At 42.5% G+C, this 22,961-nt stretch overlaps 1 protein-coding gene across 1 annotated transcript in view; it reads right to left on the bottom strand.

The window, feature by feature from the left end:
• Nucleotides 1–22,961, bottom strand: part of LOC106600027 (semaphorin-6B) — a 70,879-nt gene that overhangs the window by 17,681 nt on the left and 30,237 nt on the right. The window lies entirely within an intron of this gene.

Here is a 22,961-nt window from a genome sequence, read left to right as displayed (position 1 = left end):
ACAAGTCTGTTTCATCCTTGGGAGTAATTTCCAAACGCCTGAAGGTACCACATTCAACTTTACAAACAATAGTACACAAGTATAAACACCGTGGGATGATGCAGCCGTCATACCGCTCAGGAAGAAGACGCGTTCTGTCTCCTAGAGATGAACGTACTTGGTGCGAAAAGTGAAAATCAATCCCAGAACAACAGCAAAGGACCTTGTGAAGATGCTGGAGGAAACAGGTACAAAAGTGTCTATATCCACAGTAAAACGAGTCCTATATCGACATAACCTGAAAGGCCTCTCAGCAAGGAAGAAGCCACTGCTCCAAAACCGCCATAAAAAAGCCAGACTACGGTTTGCAACTGCAGAAATGTCCTCTGGTCTGATGAAACAAAAATAGAACTGTTTGGCCATAATGACCATCGTAATGTTTGGTGGAAAAAGGGGGACGCTTGCAAGCCGAAGAATACCATCCCAACCGTGAAGCATGGGGGTGGCAGCATCATGTTGTGGGGGTGCTTTGCTGCAAGAGGGACTGGTGCACTTCACAAAATAGATGGCATCATGAGGCAGGAAATTATGTGGATATATTGAAGCAACATCTTAAGACATTAGTCAGAATGCTTGGTCACAAATGGGTCTTCAAATGGACAATGACCCCAAGCATACTTCCAAAGTTGTGGCAAAATGGCTTAAGGACAACAAAGTCAAGGTATTGGAGTGGCCATCACAAAGCCCTGACTTCATTCCTATAGAAAATGTGTGGGCAGAACTGAAAAAGCGTGTGCGAGCAAGGAGGCCTACAAACCTGACTCAGTTACATCAGCTCTGTCAGGAGGAATGGGCCAAAATTCACCCAACTTATTATGGGAAGCTTGTGGAAGGCTACCCGAAACATTTGGTCCAAGTTATACAATTTAAAGGCAATGCTACCAAATACTAATTGAGTGTATGTAAACTTCTGACCCACTGAGAATGTGATGAAATAAATAAAAGCTGAAATAAATCCTTCTCTCAACTATTATTCTGACATTTCACATTCTTAAAATAAAGTGGTGATCCTAACTGACCTGAGACAGGGAATTTTTACTAGGATTAAATGTCAGGAATTGTGAAAAACTGAGTTTAAATGTATTTGGCTAAGGTGTATGTAAACTTCCAACTTCAAATGTATACTGAACAAAAATATAAACACAACATGTAAAGTGCTGGTCCCATATTTCATGGGCTGAAATAAAAAATCCCAGAAATGGTTTGCACAAATTTGTTTATATCCCTTTTAGTGAGCATTTCTCCTTTGCCAATATAATCCATTCACCTGACAGGTGTGGCATATCAAGAAGATGATTAAACAGCACAATCATTACACAGGTGCATCTTGTGCTGGGGACAATAAAAGGCCACTTTAAAATGTGCAGTTTTGTCACACAACACAATGGTACTGATGTCTCAAGTTTTGAGGGAGATTACAATTGGCAAGCTGACTAAAGGAATTCCACAAGAGCTGTTGCCAGATAATTCAATGTTAATTTCTCTACAACAAGCTGCCTCCAACATCGTTTTAGAGAATTTGGCAGTATGTCCAACCACCGTCACAACCGCAGGACACTTGGACCTCCAGCCTGCCTAGGACCACCACATCCGGCTTCGGGGGGCTGGGTTGGCCTGGCTGCCAGGTAAAGTCATGTGAAATCCATAGATTAGGGCCTAATGATGAACAGTAGCTCAGTCAAATCTTTAATGGTTGCATGTTACGTTTATATTTAAAAAAAGAAACAAAACTGCAAGAAGCCTCTGGAGTGACGCGATATATGATGCGATTCATCGAGATTTCACAACGCAGTGGACCGCTTACGCAGAGGTGGAAAAAGTTCTCCATTGTCATACTTGAGTAAAAGTAGAAAGTAAAAGTAAATGCTATGCATCAAATTCCTTATATTAAGCAAACGAGACGGCACACTTTCCTTATTATAATTTTCTGAAAGCCAGGGGCACTTTCCAACACTCATTTACAAACTAAGCATTTGTTTACAGAGTCTGCCAGATCAGAGGCAGTACGGATGACCAGGGATGTTCTCTTGATAAGTGTGTGAATTGGACCATTTTCATGAACTGTTAAGCATTCAAATTGTAACAAGTACTTTTGGGTGTCAGGGAAAATGTATGGAATAAAAAGTACACCATTTTCTTTTGGAATGTAGTGAAGTAAAAGTAAAAGTTGTCAAAAATATAAATAGTAAAGTAAACTACAACCCCCAAAAACTACTTAAGTAGTACTTTAAAGTATTTTTACTTAATAAGTACTTTACACCACTGCACTTACGTTCCTTAACACCTCCCCTACCCATACAGCGCCAGTTTGATGTCACTACTGTAGCAATGCTTCCATGAACTTATCCAGTGATTTTTTTGTCGTCCATTGAGAAAGTTTGCATGGAAAATAGATGCGACAATTGCCTACAGCAATGTGTTTCCATTTAACTATCTTGTGTTGATAGAAACAGCTGGATGTAATGACCTGACTGCCCTTGACCAGCACAAAAACATCCCGTTGCGTATTGCACTAGCATCGAATAGTCCCCGGGATATGCAACTTTTCAGGGAAGTCAGGAACCAATACACACAGTCAGTTAGGAAAGCAAACGCAAGCTTTTTCAAACAGAAATTTGCATCCTGTAGCTCTAACTCCAAAAAGTTCTGGGACACTGTAAAGTCCATGGAGAATAAGAGCACCTCCTCCCAGCTGCCCACTGCACTGAAGCTAGGAAACACTGTCACCACTGATAAATCCACGATAATCGAGAATTTCAGTAAGCATTTCTCTACGGCTGGCCATGCTTTCCTCCTGGCTACTTGCCCAAGCCTCCCCAGCTTCTCCTTCACCCAAATCCATATAGCAGATGTTCTGAAAGAGCTACAAAACCTGGACCCGTACAAATCAGCTGGGCTAGACAATCTGGACCCTCTCTTTCTAACATTATTCGCCACCATTGTTGCAACCCCTATTACTAGTCTGTTCAACCTCTCTTTCGTATCGTCCGAGATTCCTAAAGATTGGAAAGCTGCCGCGGTCATCCCCGTCTTCAAAGGGGGAGACGCTCTAGACCCAACCTGTTACAGACATATATCCACCCTGCCCTGCCTTTCTAAAGTCTTCGAAAGCCAATTTAACAAACAGATCAGTGACCATTTTGAATCCCACCGTTCTTGGGTCGACTCTTTTCTCTGTATATATCAATGATGTCGCTCTTTCTGCAGGTGATTTCTTGATCCACCTCTATGCAGACGACACCCTTCTGTATACATCTGGCCCTTCTTTGGACACTGTGTTAACAAACCTCCAAACGAGCTTCAATGCCATACAACACTCCTTCCGTAGCCTTCAACTGCTCTTAAATGATAGTAAAACTAAATGCATGCTCTTCAACCTATCGCTGCCCGCACCCGCCCGCCTGACTAGCATCACTACTCTGGATGGTTCTTACTTAGAATATGTGGACAATTACAAATACCTAGGTGTCTGGTTAGACTGTAAACTCTCCTTCCAGACTCACATTAAGCATCTCCAATCCAAAATTAAACCTAGAATCGTCTTCCTATTTCGCAACAAAGCCTCCTTCACTCATGCTGCCAAACCTACCCTCGTAAAACTGACTATCCTACCGATCCTGACTTCGGTGATGTAATTTACAAAATAGCCTCCAACACTCTACTCAGCAAACTGGATGCAGTCTGTCACAGTGCCATCTGTCACCAAAGTCCCATATACCACCCACCACTGCGACCAGTATGCTCTCGTTGGCTGGCCCTCGCTACATATTCATCGCCAGACTCACTGGCTCAAGGTCATCTATAAGTCTTTGCTAGGTAAAGCTCCGCCTTATCTCAGCTCACTGGTCACCATAACAACACCCACCCGTAGCACGTGCTCCAGCAGGTATATCTCACTGGTCATCCCCAAAGCGAACACTCACTTTGGCCGCCTATCCTTCCAGTTCTCTGCCTCCAATGACTGCAACGAATTGCAAAAATCGCTGAAGTTGAAGACTTGTATGTCCTTCACTAACTTTAAGCATCAGCTATCTGAGCAGCTTACCGATCGCTGCAGCTGTACATAGTCCATCTGTAAATAGCCCATCCGATCTACCTACCTCATCCCCATATTGTTTTTATTTACTTTTTTGTCTTTTGCACACCAGTATTTCTACTTGCACATCATCATCTGCACATCTATCACTCCAGTGTTCATTTGCTAAATTGTAATTACTTCGCTACTATGGCCTATTTATTGCCTTACCCCCTTACTCCATTTGCGCACACTGTATATAGAATTTTCTATTGTGTTATTGACTGTACTTTTGTTTATCCTATGTGTAACTCTGTGTTGTTGTTTGTCGCACTGCTTTGCTTTATCTTGGCCAGGCCGCAGTTGTAAATGAGAACTTGTTCTCAACTGGCCTACCTGGTTAAATAAAAAAAAGAATAAAAATGACGTCACACACCCCAAAAAAACCTGTACGTAAAAATCTAGTGTGGAATAAGAATGAAGTGATTGAAGTGAAACCATTACTCTTTTAGGCAAATTGTGCGTTAATAAATTGGCCACAGCTTGTTTTCCCTCCCGCCTATCTGTTCCATATATCAGGTAGCCTGCAAAAGCCAGCATGGATAGAATGCAAGAATTTACAATTCTAATAATTGTCATGTGCCAACGTATCGCCACGGTCTGTGCCATGGTGAAATTTGCACCCCTGTAGATCTGAAATTATAGGATGGTGAAACTTGCATCAGCCAACCATAAAAGCAAGTTGAAGCCATTCAGGCATTCTTGAAAATCAGGACAATCCTTGTCCTGCAAAGGAACATTAATTTTATATATGAAAATTTTGATTTTGCAAGCAGTAGGCCTAGGCATTTAAAATTAAACTAGTGGCACCACATCCTACGGGCAGTAAATCATTGGATCTGATTAATTTGATTCAATACAATTCAATATTTTAATAAGCCATTTTAACATCCGGTCTGGTTATTTTGCTCACAGCTCACTGTCAATTGCTCACTTTCACCCTATGTTTAGGACTACAAATTAGGCCATAGAATTCGTACATAAAAGTATTTGTTTGCAAATGCAACTGGGGCCATGACATCACATGCCCCACATTCCTTTAGAGTTATTGGTCAATCATAATTTATTCAAAAAACAGTTTCCATTCAGCCAGGTCACCCGTGATACAAGTCAGTATTCAACGTCCATCCATGTCTGAGGACATTGGGAGATGACGTGGAAACTGGCCACTAGGGGCAACAGTAAGCGCTGTTATCTTCAAGCATCTGCCTCTGATTCCAAAGGTTGCAAGTTCGAATACAGCGATAGAAAGTTGTTTTTGAGATTTTTGTTTTAAGCCTACAATATCTCAAACCTTAACTCTTACCTTAACCATTCGGAGTGAATGCCTAACCTTAAGTTTTCAAAATGTTACGTTTGAGAAACATGGATGAAAGTCTAATTCTGACCTGAGACTGTGAGAGGTGACGTGAGACTGTGAGAGCACCACAGAACATTCCTGAAAAGTTCTCATTAGGTTTCCAGGTAATGGTACACAATGTACCAGTAATGTTTTCGCAGCAAACCAAGATTTATCCTGTGAAAGTTCCCAGAACATTCGTTAAGTCATGGCAAAGGTTCCCATAACGTATAAAACATTCGCCTGATGTTGCCAGAACGTTCCTACAACACATTTAATCTGTTATTTAATGATTCCCAGCATGTTTCATTAGGTTGTGGGAACAGTCTGGTGAGAACATTGTGCGGACATCACAAAGAAATGTTCCCAAAAAATTAAAACTGTCCAGTTGTGCGGATGATTATACAATATTCCTTTTAGGTTGCAATAAAACATTTACCCGATGTTACAAGAACGTTCCCAGAACACATTTTGTATGTCCTTTAAAGGTTCCCAGAAAGTTTCATTAGGTTGTGGTAACGAGATATGTTCCCAAAACACAAAAACTGTCCAGTGGCGCTGACATTCAGATAATGTTTGTATTAGGGTTCACAAAACATTTGGTGTTGACAGAATGTTGACAAAACAGCCTTTCTGAGTTATTTAAATGTTCCCAGAACATGTAATTAGGTTGTGGGAACAGTGTGGGTACATTACAAAATATGATCAGTTGTGATGACATTCATACAATGCTTAAGTTAAGTTGCACAAGACATTTCCTTAATGTTGTAAGAATGAAATGTCCATTTTTATGATGTTCATAGCATAGTTTTTTTTTTATTTAACATCATATTCCATTGATGTTCACGCAAAATTTCAAGAACATTTAGAAAACGTTATTTTTAAGTTTTACCTAATACCTAACATTCTCAGCATGAAAATTAAAGCAGATTGGAGTACATCCCCTTTATGTTTCTCTCCAGATTTAATGGCAATTCACATTTGAGGACTGAATTGTATGTACTGTAACAGAGAGACACATGTCAATTTCATTTCATTCATAGTACATTTGAACAGCATTTAATCATACAAACAAAACATTTTTCTTTAGACTTCATATGTTGACTGTAATAGATTGGTCTATTAACATGGTAATCTGCCTAGATACAATTATCATTTACCTGATTGGTTAATCCTGTGACCTCTTAACTTTGATACATTGATAGAATGTGCGGCCTCAAACATGCCCCTGTGTTGTACTACCATGTTTAGGATTAGTAAAGTTTCCCAACTGAGCTCCTCTCGCCTGTTTGGTTATTATTAGGTGATACAAATTAAAAGTACAACAAATGGTGACGATGGAGCAGGTGTGCACCTGGCAGGAAGAAAATATAAAAGAAACTGATATTTCACGGACCGAGGTACGTGAGCTAGCTACCGCCGAGGATATTAGCCCAGATAACAGTAGCAATGGAGAAATGGCTACTATGCAAGTCGGACGAGTGGACGAGTACAAAGAATCACGGGAGGATTTTGAAAGTTATCTTGAGCGTTTGGAGCTATGTACGTTTCCAAATGACATTAAAGACAACAAGAAGGTCAGTGTGTTTCTTTGTGTGATCGATGCGGAAACCTATGGACTATTAAAGAGTCTGATCACACCTGGTACACCAAGTACGTCGCAGTATGACAAACTGAAACTTGTTTTGCTAGCTAACAACAAACCAAAACCTCTGCTGATTGCGGAGCAATTTTGTTATAAAAATGTAGCCAGAAGGAAGGAGAGTCTGTCTGATTGTGCAGTGGCTTTGAGACAGCTGTCAGCTAATTGTGTTTTTGGACAATATCTACGAGAGGCAGTAAAAGATCAGTTTGTAAGTGGACCGTGCTCTGAAGCTATGCATCACATCGTTCCAAAGAGTGACAAATCCATTCGGATATGTGGCGATTATAAGGTCACCATCAACCACAGCGTGGAAGAGGAGACTTACCCCTTAACAAACACGGAAGACTTATTCACTACACTAGCTGGAGGGTACATCATTCAGCAAATGATATCTCTTGCACACCTACCAGCAGCTCCAGTTGGACACAGACTCTGAGAAATATCTGACAATGTCACATCTGCTCCAGCAATGCCCTCTACTGCTCATCCTGTGTCTCCTTGACCTGCCGCCACTCCCCCAGTACTCTCCTGCTCTCCCTCTCTCTCTCTCTGTGTGTGTGATTGTGTGGGCAGATACAGGTGTGCTGGAGTCAGAGCAGATCCCCACCAGCTGCAACCTGTTTCATAATCAAGACCTCTACAAATACTCAGCCCTGTCACTTCCACGCTGCCAGATCGTAATCTCTGCTCAGTCAGTCTATGTTTCTAGCCGTTTGTTCCTGTTTAGATCCTGTTGTCCCTGCTTTCCCTTGACTGGCACTGTTTTCCTCTCCACTACAGTTCTGCCCGCTCTGACTCTGGTCCCTGTCTCCAGTCCCACGTCTCATCATCCTGCTACTCTGTCCTGGATTCCCCACTCTACTACTCCCTTGGATTCCCCTCCGGACCTGCTTACCCTGTCCCAACCCCTCTCGCTCCAGCCTCAGCCTCCGCACCTGGTTTCCTGCAACCTTCCCAAGCTTCCCCTGGCCTGAACTCCATCTTCCCCCTGTGTTTCAATAAATACCTTGGTTGCTTCATCCCAGTCTCCTCAACTGAGTCTGCTCTTGGGTTCCCCTGTTCCACTCTGGGTAACAGACAATCAACACTCACCGTGGGCTGTAAAGGTATCATCGCCTCAGCTACAGTGTCTCAAGTGCTCCTTTAATCTTTCAGTCAGTCATGGAACATATCCTATAGGGAATTGAACATGTCACCTGTTTCAATGATTACACCTTCATCACATAGGAACATCTGAAAAAGCTGGATGAAGTGTTCAAACGTCTGGAGAGGTACAGTGGGATCCAAGTGAAACTCTCAAAGTGCACGTTTTTACAAAGCAGTGTGGAATACTTGGGTCATCAGATTGACAAGGAAGGACTGTATCCCAAAGATGGAAAAGTTGCAGCCATTGTCAAACCACCCAAGCCAACCAACGTAACAGAATTGAAGTCATTCCTAGGCCTGCTAAACTATTATGGCAGATTCCTATCGGACCTGTTGACCTTGCTCCAGCAGTTGCACAAACTTCTGAGAATAGAAGAACCATGGAGTTAGACAGCCACATGCGACGCAGCGTTTGAGAAAAGCTAACAGCTGCTTCTACAGAGTTATGTCCTGGTGCATTACAACACCCAACGACCCCTGAAGCTTGTCTGCAACACATTATCATATGGCGTGGACGCCGAGATCTCCCACATCATGGACAATTGAGAAGAAAAAAACATTTTCTTTGCTTCGTGGACGCTATCAGACGCAGAAAAGATTTACACCCAGATTTAAAAAGAGGCTATGTCAATCATCTTTGGAGTAAAGAAGTTCACGTTAATCACAGATCACAAGCCTTTGCTGGCTATCTTGCTGGCTATCTGTGGTTCCAACCCAAGCAGCATTGAGAATGGAAAGATGGGCACTCATTCTCGTGACGGACAACTACGACATCAAATACCAAGTGTCAACTGATCACAGTAACGCAGACTACCAAGAGAAGAGAATGACTTGGTAGTCTGCGGGAAGCGTATTCTACTGGATAAGTGGATGAGCTGCCAATGTGTGCAAAAGACATTGAGCAAAGCAAGAAAATATCTGCTACTCAGAAAAGTGTGTTACACTGTAAATGGGAGTTGGTTGAAGATCAAGGCTGTGTCCTCTGGGGTTTGCGAGTGATCATACAGTGAAGAGGCGACTCCGGGATGCTGGCCTTCTAGGCAGAGTTGCAAAGAAAAAGCCATATCTCAGACTGGCCAATAAAAATAAAAGATAGGCAAAAGAACACAGACACTGGACAGAGGAACTCTGCCTAGAAGGCCAGCATCCTGGAGTCGCCTCTTCACTGTTGACATTGAGACTGGTGTTTTGCGGGTACTATTTAATGAAGCTGCCAGTTGAGGACTTGTGAGGCGTCTGTTTCTCAAACTAGACACTCTAATGTACTTGTCCACTTGCTCAGTTGTGCACCAGGGCCTCCCACTCCTCTTTCTATTCTGGTTAGCGCCAGTTTGCACTGTTCTGTGAAGGGAGTAGTACACAGTGTTGTACGAGATCTTCAGTTTCTTGGCAATATCTCGCATGGAATAGCCTTCACTTCTCAGAACAAGAATAGACTGACGAGTTTCAGAAGAAATGTATTTGTTTCTGGCCATTTTGAACCTGTTATCAAACCCACAAATGCTGATGCTCCAGATACTCAATTAGTCTAAAGAAGGCCAGTTTTTTTGCTTCTTTAATCAGAACTACAGTTTTCAGCCGTGCTAACATAATTGCAAAAGGGTTTTCTAATGATCAATTACCCTTTTAAAATGATAAACTTGGATTAGCTAACACAACGTGCCTTTGGAACACAGGAGTGAAGGTTGCTGATAATGGACCTCTGTACGCCTATGTAGACATTCCATTAAAAATCTGCCGTTTCCAGCTACAATAGTCATTTACAACATTAATAATGTCTACACTGTATTTGTGATCAATTTTATTTTACTTTACTGGATAAAAAATGTGCTTTTCAAAAACAGGGGCATTTCTAAGTGACCCCAAACTTTTGAACAGTAGTGTATTTATAAATCCCTTTTTACATCAGCAGATGTCATAAAGTGCTTATATAGAAAGCCAGCCTAAAAACCCAAACAGCAAGCAATGCGGATGTAGAAGCACGGTGGCTAGGAAAAACTCCCTAGAAAGACATGAACCTAGGAAGAAACCTAGAGAGGAACAAGGCTCTGAGGGGTGGCCAGTCTTTTTCTGGCTGTGCTGGGTGGAGATTATACTGTAAGAGTACATGGCCATTAAGGCCAGATTGTTCTTCAAGATGTTCATATATGACCAGCAGGGTCAAATAGTAATTACAGTGGTTTTAGAGAGTGTGCAGCGGGTCAGCACCTCAGGAGTAAATGTCAGTTGGCTTTTCATAGCCGAACATCAAGAGGTCGAGATAGCAAGCGAGGGAGGGAGGGAGAGGGTTGAAAACAGCAGGGTAGCACATCCGGTGAACAGGTCAGGGTTCCATTGCTGCAGACAGAACAGTTGAAAATGGAGCAGCAGCACGACAAGGTGGACTGGCGACAGCCAGGAGTCATCAGGCCAGGTTGTCCTGTGGTCCTGTCTGACGATACCCTCGGACAGGGCCAACCAGGCAGGATAAAACCCCACCCACTTTGCCAGAGCACAGCCCCTACAGCACTAGAGGGATATCAACAGAACACCAACTTACTACCCTGAGACAAGGCTGATTATAGCCCACGCAGATCTCCTCCACTGCATGAGCCCGAGGGGGCGCAAAAGTATGATCATGTCAATGACTCAACCTACTCAAGTCGAGTATAGCGATAAAAGCCTGGCACGACATGAGGCACCCCTCCTAGGGACAGCAAGGAAGAGCACTAGTAAGCCAGTGACTCAGCCCCCATAATATGGTGAGAGGCAGAGAATCCCAGTGGAGAGCGGGGAGCCGGCCAGGCAGAGACAGCAAAGGCGGTTCGTCACTCCAGTGCCTTGCCGTTCACCTTTGCACCCCTGGGCCAGACTGCACTCAATCATTGGACCTACTGAAGAGATGAGTCATTAGTAAAGACAAACTTTGTATGAATGTCATCGCAACTGAGTATATTTTGTGTTTTGGGAACATATCTCTTGTAATGTACCCACACTGTTCCCACGACCTAATTACATGTTCTGGGAACCTTTTAAAGAACAGACAAAATGTGTTCTGGGAATGTTGTTGTAACATCAGTTGCACATTTTTGCACTCTAAAATAAACATTGTAGAATCATCCACACAATTGGAAATCTTTTGTGTTTTGGGAACATATCGTTTCTGATGTCCCAACAATGTTCCCACCAGTTCCCACGACCTAATGAAACATTTTGGGAACCTTTTAAAGAACAGATTAAATGTGTTCTAGGAACGTTCTTGCAACATCAGGCGATTGTTTTATCCTCTTGACGTTACCCTACGATAGGGGGCGCCACAGCGCATTTTGGGAAAAATTCGTGCCCATTTTCAACGGCCTACTAATCAGACTCAGAAGCTAGGATATGCATATAATTAATACCTGTGGATAGAAAACACCCTAAAGTTCCTAAAACTGTTTGAATGGTGTCTGTGAGTATAACAGAACTCCTATGGCAGTCAAAACCCCGAGACCGATTGAACCAGGAAGTGGAATTCTGAATTGTGGACTCAACTTCACGTCGTTGCCTATTATTCACACCGTGAGATATCGTTCATTGAGCACTTCCTATTGCTTCCACAAGATGTCACCAGTCTTTACAAAGTGTTTTGAGCCTTCTACTGTCGAAACTCAGTGAATGAGACGCGTTGGAAATTGGTCACAGGGGGAGGGCCATCACCATTATGACGCCCTGTCTACCCCCACCTTTGGAAACGTTTTGAAACACAATGAAATCATCCCCCTCGAATCTTATTGGCTCTCTTGTTGAAACAGGCCCTGAAGATTTATGTTATACAACGTTTGACATGTTTGAACGAACCTAAATGGGGAAAAAAATGTTTTATTTCGAAACGGCTGTTGGATACAGCATTCAGACGCGCTAACAACAGCAAGCTAATGGAAAATAAAGGATGGACTTTTTCGACCGAAAATACATCTGTTGTGGACATGGGAATCCTGGAAGTGCTTTCTGATGAAGACAACTAAAGGTAAGGGATTATTGACAATATTATACAACATTAGATGTGATATGCAATTGTTCCAAGATGGCGCCGAGCTGTATTTACTAGCTCATTTTCTGAGTATCGCATCCCCTTTTATCGCTAAGTGTGATTACACAGTAAAAGTTATTTTTAAATCTGGTATGACAGGTGCTTTCAAGAGATATTCATCTATAAATCTTAGAATGACAATATTACATTTTAAACATGTTTTCGAATAGTAATTCAGTAAATTGTAGCTCTGTTTCCCCGGATTGCATTTGACGGGAAAATAGTTAGTCAACGTCAGACGCCGATGTAAAATGCTGTTTTCATATATAAATATGAACTTTATTGAACAAAAGAATGCATGCATTGTGTAACATGATGTCCTAGGTGTGTCATCTGATGAAGTTTGTAAAAGGTTAGTGCTGCATTTAGCTGTTTTTTGGTTATTTGTGATGCATGTGGTTGGTCGGAAAATGGCTATGTTGCTGCTTTTACGATAGACTCCTCTAACATAATCTAATGATTTGCTTTTCCTGTAAAACCTTTTTGAAATCGGACGACGTGGGTCGATTCAGGAGAGGTGTATCTATAAAACGATATGAGACAGTCCTATATTTGAAAAAAATATATATTACATTTCGTTATGCTAATGTCGCTAGGAGTTTTCCCTGGATTTTGATCCCGCTGATGGGACGAGACGCTGAAGAGGATTTATACAAACATTCTATAATCCGTTTTTGTGTTATGAAATATTTGTTGTGACCTTATGAATGTTCTGGCAACTTTCACAGAACCAATTTTAGTTTGCTATGAATATGGATATTGTGAACTTTTTTTTCCAGAAAGAGAGGCAATAAAAGTGAGCAGGCTGAGCATAACCAGGCAGCAGTGAATGAGGTGGAGAGAGCAGAACAACCAGAAATTCAAAGTGCAGCAGCAGCAGAGTTAGCCACAGGTTTGGTTTTAGCTAACTAGCTAGTCTTTCTCAGCATAAGGGTTGGCTGGTGCTATTAAGATGGCTTTATTGCTCAGAATCCTTACGCTATTGGATGTCAGTCAATCAAAAATTCTAATCACAATCCCTCAACAGAAATGTCGGTGTGGCAATATGGTGATAGAGCGCTTCAGTGTTTTAATTTTTAGAAACACTTAGCTATATGTTTTATATTTCTAAGTACATTTTATACCTTTAAAAACGTTGTTTTAAGTGTTTTATTTAGGGACCACGGTGTTGGTGATGTTCTTAATACATCGTGTTCGGCTGGATTTTACCTTCTCCTGGAGTTGACAGCAGCAGGCTAGACCCCTTCCCCTTTTCATTTACATTTACATTTAAGTCATTTAGCAGACGCTCTTATCCAGAGCGACTTACAAATGTTCCACATTTTATGTTACAGCCTTATTCTAAAATGGATAAAATAAATAAAAAATCATAAATCTACACACAATACCCCATAATGACAAAACGAAAACAGGTTTTTAGACATTTTTGCAAATGTATAAAAATACAAAACAGAAATAAGTATTCGGACCCTTTGCTATGAGATTTGAAATTGAGCTCAGGTGCATCCTGTTTCCATTGATCATCCTTGAGATGTTTCTATAACTTGATTGGAGTCCATCTGTGGTAAATTCCATTGATTGGACATTATTTGGAAAGGCAAACACCGGTCCCACAGTTGACAGTGCATGTCAGAGAAAAAAACATGCCAGGAGGTCGAAGGAATTGTCCGTGGAGCTCCGAGACAGGATTGTGTCGAGGCACAGATCTGGGGAAGGGTACAAAAATATTTCTGCAGCATTGAAAGTCCCCGAGAACAAGACTCTTCCTAGAGCTTGCTGCCCGGCCAAACTGAGCAATCGGGGGAGAAAGGCCTTGGTCAGGGAGGTGACTAAGAACCCGATGGTCACTCTGACAGAGCTCCAGAGTTCCTCTGTGGAGATGGGAGAACCTTCCAAAAGGACAACCATCTCTGCAGCACTCCACTAATCAGGCCTTTATGGTAGAGTGGTCAGACCGAAGCCACCCCTCAGTAAAAGGCCACGATAGCCCGCTTGGAGTTTGCCAAAGGGCACCTAAAGGACACTCAGACCATGAGTAACAAGATTCTCTGGTCTGACGAAACCAAGATTGAACTCTTTGGCCTGAATGCCAAGCGTCACGCCTGGAGGAAACCTGGCACCATCCCTACAGTGAAGCATGGTGGTGGCAGCATCATGCTGTGGGGATGTTTTTCAGTGGCAGGGACTGGGAGACTAGTCAGGATCAAGGGAAAGATGAACGGAGAAAGTATAGAGAGATCCTTGATGAAATCCTGCTCCAGACTGATCAGGACCTCAGACTGGGGTGAAGGTTCACCTCCCAACAGGACAATGACCGTAAGCACACAGCCAAGACAACGCAGGAGTGTAGTATTGTGTGTAGATTGATGAGAGAAAAAAACAATTTAATCAATTTTAGAATAAGGCTGTAATGTAACAAATTGTGGAAAAAGTCAAGGGGTCTGAATACTTTCCGAATGCACTGTATATACTTTTGATAAATGCAAACAGCTCTGTGCCTCAAAGGAGAGGATCATTGAGCTACTAGAGGAGAATAAGGTCCTAAGAGAACGTCTCGCTCTGGCTAAAGAGACTTCAAGATTGCATGCTGTTTTTAATGCGACAATTCTGAATGACCGAGGTGAAAATCCAGGGTGCTCTACGACAGGTATTCCCAAACTGGGGTACGCCAAATAAAATGTGATTCACCTTTTTTTTAACTAAACAAATTTCAAACAGTCCATTTATATTTTCCAACAGGGCTATACATTTGGGTGAGGTTTTTTTCTCGCCTGAGTAGCCTCGTTTTACTGCCAAAAATAAAATTAAACCATCTAGTGTTCAGCAAAATAACAACACAATGTCAAATACAGGTAGCCAAGTCAAATAATTAACATCCAATCACATTAATGAATTCCATTAACGGTCCATATGTAGCCAAACGTAGCTGCTGCTCATTCCGTTTGCTTGAAAATTGATAAATGGTTAAAAAAAGTAAGGTAGTACTGCTACTACCAGCAGTACTACACCTGCACCTGTAGACGACACAAGTTGTTCTGCTTCCACGAGCACATCCAATGCTAGCATCAGTAATTCTACATTTGTTGTTATCCCAGCTCGCATGGACACTGACAGTTGTGAATCTGACGTAGCGAAGAGCGACTGATGAGGAGTTTCTCACACGACTGGCCGATCTGGGTGATGTTTTTTCTTGCCTGAATGATCTGATTCTAGGATTACAGGGACTCTCCGCAACTATATTCAATGTGCGGGACAAAACTGAGGCTATGATTAAGAAGTTGCAGCTCTTCTCTGTCTGCATTAACAACACACAGGTCTTTCCATCATTATATGATTTTTTGTGTGCAAATGAACTCAAGTTTACGGACAATGTCAAATGTGATATAACGAAGGACCTGAGTGAGTTGGGTGCGCAATTACGCAGGTACTTTCCTGAAATGGATAACACAAACAACTGGATTCGTTATCCCTTTCATGCCCTGCCTCCAGTCCACTTACCGAAATCTGAACAAGAGAGCCTCATCGAAATTGCAACAAGCAGTTCTGTGAAAATTTAATCAGAAGCCACTGCCAGATTTCTGGATTGGGCTGCACTCATAGTATCCTGCCTTGGCAAATCGCGCTGTTAAGACACTGATGCCCTTTGCAACCACGTACCTATGTCAGAGTGGATTCTTGGCCTTTACTAGCATGAAAACTAAATACAGGCACAGACTGTGTGTGGAAAATGACTTATACTAAGACTCTCTCCAATACAACCCAACATTGCAGAGTTATGAGCATCCTTTCAAGCACACCCTTCTCATAAACCTGTGGTGAGTTATTCACAATTTTCGAAGAACAAATAAGGTTTTATATGTAAGATGGTTAAATAAAGAGCTAAATTATTTATTACTACTATTTTATTATTTGTGCCCTGGTCCTATAAGAGCTCTTTGTCACTTCTCACAAGCCAGGTTGTGACAAAAACTCACACTCATTCTTATGTTTAATAAATCTTTCATATAGTGTGTGTGTGTGTGTGTGTGTGTGTGTGTGTGTGTGTGTGTGTGTGTGTGTGTGTGTGTGTGTGTGTGTGTGTGTGTGTGTGTGTGTGTGTGGCAGGCTTACAATGATGGCAAAAAACAACATTTGAGAGTGGGAATCCACGACCCCCTCTCCTCAAGGTAGCTACAGTCGGGAGTTCCATTGTCCAGGATGTAGTGGTTGCCGGGGAATTACTGGAGTCACGGTGCGTGACATTACTTGGAGCTTATGGTCATCCTAGACCGAAACACGCTGGTCGTGCATGCCGGTACTAGCAACATCAGGCTGCGGCAATGGGGGGGAGTTGAGACTGGATTTAGAATACCTGAAGAACAAGTTATTGGCTACCGGCAAGCAGATGATCCTTTCTGGCCCTATTCCTACACACGATCGTGGAGTTGGTCATTCTCCAGGCTATTTTCAGTGGAATCTTGGATGATGTCAAAACTGCCCTGAAAGAGAGTTGGATATTATTACCAATTTCAACTTATTTTGGGAACATCCTCAGTTCTTAAAAAGGGACGGCTTGCACCCAAACAGGAGAGGAGCTAGAATGCTGAGTGCTAATATTGAAGAGGTGCTACAAAAATGATGGGATGTCAGTCCATACCCACAACAGGTTGAGTCTTGTTTTAATCCATTTCCTTGTTCAACGCATAGGCATAATGGATCAGTTCTAGGCAATCTTGTATCTGTTCCAATTCAAGCCTCCATGCTATTTTCTAATAAGGGGTTACCTACTTAACATGGCACGTTCGTATTTGAAACTCCATCTGATCTGAAAGTTTGATTTCGAAGAAGTTTGATTTAGAAAATGTATCTTATTGTAACTCTTGCTTCTCAAACCAACGCAGACATTCTGGTTATAACTGAATCTTGGCTGATGTGTCTCTGACTGGTTGTAATGTTTTTATATCTGACAGAGTTGACAGAGGAGGGGGTGTTGCCGTATACATAAAGAGCAACTTAAATGTTTATGTATCCATTACTGCCTCTCTACCTAAGCAATGTGAATGTCTAGTCTTAAATGTGGGCCTTGGTAATAATGCCCATCTGACGCTAGTGGGAATTTATCACCCTCCTTCGGCCTCCTTATGTGCTCTTAGCAAATTGTCTGACCTGCTGTCTAACTATGCTATATCAAGATTATTAATAGTGGGTGATCTTAATCTGGATTGGTTGATGCCAGTATCTGATAGGATGAAATATATTTGTACTCCCTGCATAAAATATGTTAAGCTACCTAAATCTCGCTCACACACTATTACAACGATAAATTATAGGAATTTTAATGAGCAAAATGTTTTGAGCTGGGTTTGAGTGACTGGTGGGTTATACCAACTTGTAGTGACTGGGATAAGGCCCTTAATTATTTTATTTCTTTGTTTAACTCTGTTGCAGATAAATATGTGCCATACAAAAGACTAAGGTTCACGTATGAACTGTCTGAGAAATTACAGGAAAGAAATTAGGCTTGGGCTAAGGCTAGACTGACTGATTCTACATCTGATTGGCAGTCATTCAGAAATTTGAGAAATAAATATCTATCTCTGGTTAGAAAAGCAAAATCAACATATTTCTTGAATTGTGTATCGGCGAGTGGTGGTAAGCCAGCCAAGTTCTGGAAAGTGGTCAAATCTTTGAAACAGCACTTCACCGCCTCATTGCTCCAGCAGGTTTCAACAGCCTCTGGTCCCATACTAGACAAAAAATAAAAAAAAAAAATTGTTTTGCACTTGTTTGAAAGGTTAGTCTATGAAAATGTGTTTAGTCATTTCAGAAGACTCCCATACTTTATTTTCATTTAAATTATCTGATGTCTACGATGTATTTAAGGACCTTGCTAAAGATCGATGTAAAGAAATTCACAGGGGCTGATTCACCTGACCCCTTCTTACTACAGCGCTCTGCCCCACTCATTGTTGAACCTTTAACTTGTATTTTTAATTTCTACTGGTGTTATACCTAAGATTTGGAAAATGACATGTCCTCCCCCTACATAAATGTGGAGATCCTTCTAACTTAGATTGTTACTGGCCAATTTCCAAGTTATCTTGCCTAGCCAAGGTATTAGAATCCCTGACCAACTCCCAGCTAAGAACTTTTTTAACTAAATATGCACCAATCTGGTTTTAGATCTGGACATCTGGACAACTATGCTTATTTTAGATTATGTTTTAAATAGGCTAGAACATTAAAAAAACATTGTGCTGCCTAATTTAAAGACTTTTGTTAGGCATTGGACACGGTTGACGATTCACTACTCATTCAAAAACTGTCTGAAATGGGCCTGGATAAGTAGTCTTGCAAATGGTTTAAGAACTATTTGACAGTCAGGACACAATGTGTGCTTTCTGATGGTGTCTGTCACGTCCACTCCCGCTCCGGCGCTCAACGTCACCGGTCTATGAACCACCGGTCCTGGCAACCCATCTTTACAACCCATCTTTACACACACCTGGAAACCATCATTACACACACCTGCGTCTCATCATCAGTCACACCTGGACTTCATTACTCCTTTGATTACTTACTCTTTCCTCCACGAATGGAAGCAGCAGTTAACCAAGACATCTTCCAGATGGTCGGCGAACAGGGACACCTACTTCATCAACACCATGACCAGCTGGCTCATTTGGGGACGGCTATTGATAAGGTCCTCTGCGTTCTTCAACGAGTCAACATTACTCAAGGGGTGTCATCTCCAAACAGAGTAGGATTGTCTACTACAAGTCGAGCCAGTACCCCGGCCCATACAGCAGTCCGTTCTGGTCAGCGATGCCTGATTGTCCCTCCCAGACAAATATGACGGGACTCCATTGAAATGCCATGGCTTCCTACTCCAGTGCTCCCTCTATTTCACTCATCAGATGGGAGCCCCCACCACCGATTAGCCAATACTCCGTCAGTGTTCCAGGCATTCATCAACGAGGTGTTCTGGGACATGCTTGGACGCCAGGTGGACGTGTATATTGATGACAACCTGGTTTACTCGGCATCCTTGGAAGAGTACATCACTCATGTCCAGTCGTCTCAAATAAAACTGTGAAGGACCTCGGCGTTACTCTGGACCCTGATCTCTCTTTTGAAGAACATATCAAGACTGTTTCAAGGACAGCTTTTTTCCATCTACGTAACATTTAAAAAATCTGAAACTTTCTGTCCACAAATGATGCAGAAAAATGTATCCATGCTTTTGTTACTTCTAGGTTGGACTACTGCAATGCTCTACTTTCCGGCTACCCGGATAAAGCACTAAATAAACTTCAGTTGGTGCTAAATATGGCTGCTAGAATCCTGATTAGAACCAAAAAATGTGATCCAATTACTCCAGTGCTAGCCTCCCTACATTGGCTTCCTGTTAAGGCAAGGGCTGATTTCAAGGTTTTACTGCTAACTTACAAAGCATTACATGGGCTTGCTCCTACCTATCTTTCCGATTTGGTCCTGCCGTACATACCTACACGTACGGTACGGTCACAAGACACAGGCCTCCTAATTGTCCCTAGAATTTCTAAGCAAACAGCTGGAGGCAGGGCTTTCTCCTATAGAGCTCCATTTTTATGGAATGGTTGGCCTACCCATGTGAGAGATGCAGACTCGATCTCAACCTTTAAGTCTTTACTGAAGACTCATCTCTTCAGTGGGTCCTATGATTGACTGTAGTCTGGCCCAGGAGTGTGAAGGTGAACGGAAAGGATCTAGAGCAACGAACCGCCCTTACTGTCTCTGCCTGGCCGGTTCCCCTCTCTCCACTGGGATTCTCTGCCTCTAACCCTATTACAGGGTCTGAGTCACTGGCTTATTGGTGTTCTTCCATGCCATCCCTAGGAGAGGTGCATCACTTGAGTGGTTTGAGTCACTGACGTGGTCTTCCTGTCTGGGTTGGCGTCCCCCCTTGGGTTGTGCCGTGGCGGAGATCTTTATGGGCTATACTCGGCCTTGTCTCAGGATGGTAAGTTGGTGGTTGAAGATATCCCTCTAGAGGTGTGGGGGCTGTGCTTTGGCAAAGTGGGTGGGATTATATCCTTCCTATTTGGCCCTGTCCGGGGGTATCATCGGATGGGGCCACAGTGTCTCCTGACCCCTCCTGTCTCAGCCTCCAGTATTTATGCTGCAGTGGTTTATGTGTCGGGGGCTAGGGTCAGTCTGTTATATCTGGAGTATTTCTCCTGTCTTATCCGTTGTCCTGTGTGAATTTAAGTATGCTCTCTCTAATTCTCTCTTTCTCTCTTTCTTTCTTTCTCTCTCTCAGAGGACCTGAGCCCTAGGACCATGCCTCAGGACTACCTGACACGATGACTCCTTGCTGTCCCCAGCCCACCTGGTCGTGCTGCTGCTCCAGTTTCAACTGTTCTGCCTGTGGCTATGGAACCCTGACCTGTTCACCGGACATGCTACCTGTCACAGACCTGCTGTTTTCAACTCTCTAGAGACAGCAGGAGCGGTAGAGATACTCTCAATGATCGGCTATGAAAAGCCAACTGACATTTCTTCTTGAGGTGCTGACCTGTTGCACCCTCGACAACTTCTGTGATTATTATTATTTGACCATGCTGGTCATTTATGAACATTTGAACATCTTGGCCATGTTCTGTTATAATCTCCACCCGGCACAGCCAGAAGAGGACTGGCCACCCCTCATAGCCTGGTTCCTCTCTAGGTTTCTTCCTAGGTTTTGGCCTTTCTATGGAGTTTTTCCTAGCCACCGTGCTTCTACACCTGCATTGCTTGCTGTTTAGGGTTTTAGGCTGGGTTTCTGTACAGCACTTTGAGATATCAGCTGATGTAAGAAGGGCTATATAAATACATTTGATTTGATTTGATGTCCGAGTAGTCCTGGAACGCCTGCTGACTACCTGTACATTAAAGCGTAGAAGTGCCAATTCCATCAGGAGGTCTCCTTTTTGGGTTACCAGATTGGCCCGCAAGGTGTCATGATGGATGAGAGGAAGGTGGATGCTGTCAGGTCATGGCCAGTCCCAACCACCATAAAGGGGTTACAACGTTTTTTGGGATTTGCCAACTTCTACCATCAATTCATTAAGAACTGTAGCTTGATCGCCTCTCCTCTAAGTTCTCTCCTCAAGGGTGGTTCCCGGAAGTTGGGATGGAATTATGCAGCTGACATGCCTTCCGCCTACTGAAGGGTCGCATTCACTTCCGCCCCGTTTCTTAAACATCCAGGTCCTGCGGTGCCCTTTGTGGTGGAGGTTATCATGATTGTCCTGTGAGGATCAGAATTGGTCAGATCAGTTTGGCGGTGGATGACAGTAACCAGGCCCTCCCTCACCCACAGAGAGGGGGAGTGAGCTGCTGGGGGGTTGACAGTTCACACCCTGTTGTAAATTACAGGATAAGAGGACTCTCACTCTTCCCCTCCAGTATGAACCAAAGGCATGTCTTTGTTAACCTCTTGGCGTTACCCTACGATAGGGGGCACTAAAGCGATTTTTGAAAAGAATTCGTGCCCATTTTAAACGGCTTCCTACTCAAACTCAGAAGCTAGGATATGCATATAATTAATACTTGTGGATAGAAAACACCCTAAAGTTTCTAAAACTGTTTGAATGGTGTCTGTGAGTATAACAGAACTCATATGGCAGTCAAAACCCCGAGTCAGATCGAAACAGGAAGTGGAATTCTGAATTGCAAACTGAACTTCATCACATTGCCTATTAATCACACCGTGAGCAATGGTTCATTGAGCACTTCCTATTGCTTCCACTAGATGTCCGCAGTCTTCACAAAGTGGCTTGAGCCTTCTACTGTTAAAACTGAATGAATGAGACGCTGTGGAACGTGGTCACACGGAGAGGGCCATCAACATTATGACGCCGGCGCCCCTGGTTACCCTCCCCTTTCGAAACGTTTTGAAACACAATGCAATCGTCCCCCTCGAATCTTATTGGCTCTCTTGTTGAAAAACGCCCTGAAGATTTATGTTATACAACGTTTGACATGTTTGAACGATCTTAAATGGGGAAAAAAACGCTTTTTCTCGAAATGGCTGTCCCGTGGCCGACGAAGCATTTGGATCAGCCTTCAGACGCGCTAACAAGAACAAGCTCTTGGAACATAAAGGAGTCATTTTTTCGAACGAAAATACATTTGTTGTGGACCTGGGATTCCTGGAAGTGCTTTCTGATGAAGACAACCAAAGGTAAGGGATTATTGACAATAGTATACAAGACTAGATGTGATATGCGATTGTTCCAAGATGGTGCTGACCTGTAACGTTAGCCTATTTTTCAGAGTATCGCATCCCCTTTCATCGCAAAGTATGATTACCCAGTAAAGTTAATTTTAAATCTGGCATTACAGGTGCTTTCAAGAGATATTCATCTATAAATCTTAGAATGACAATATTACATTTTAAAAATGTTTTCGAATAGTAATTTAGTAAATTGTAGCTCTGTTTCATCGGATGCATTTGAGGGAAAATAGTTAGTCAACGTTACGCACCGATGTAAAATGCTGTTTTTATATATAAATATGAACTTTATCGAACAAAAGAATGCATGTATTGTGTAACATGATGTCCTAGGTGTGTCATCTGATGAAGATTGTCAAAGGTTAGTGCTGCATTTAGCTGTTTTTTGGTTATTTGTGATGCATGTGGTTGGTCGGAAAATGGCTA

Source organism: Salmo salar, chromosome 03 (assembly GCF_965601325.2).
Source record: "Salmo salar chromosome 03, fSalSal1, whole genome shotgun sequence".
NCBI classification, from domain to species: domain Eukaryota; kingdom Metazoa; phylum Chordata; class Actinopteri; order Salmoniformes; family Salmonidae; genus Salmo; species Salmo salar.
The sequence above is the reverse complement of the archived record's forward strand: the minus strand, read 5'-3'. Positions and strand labels throughout refer to the sequence as shown.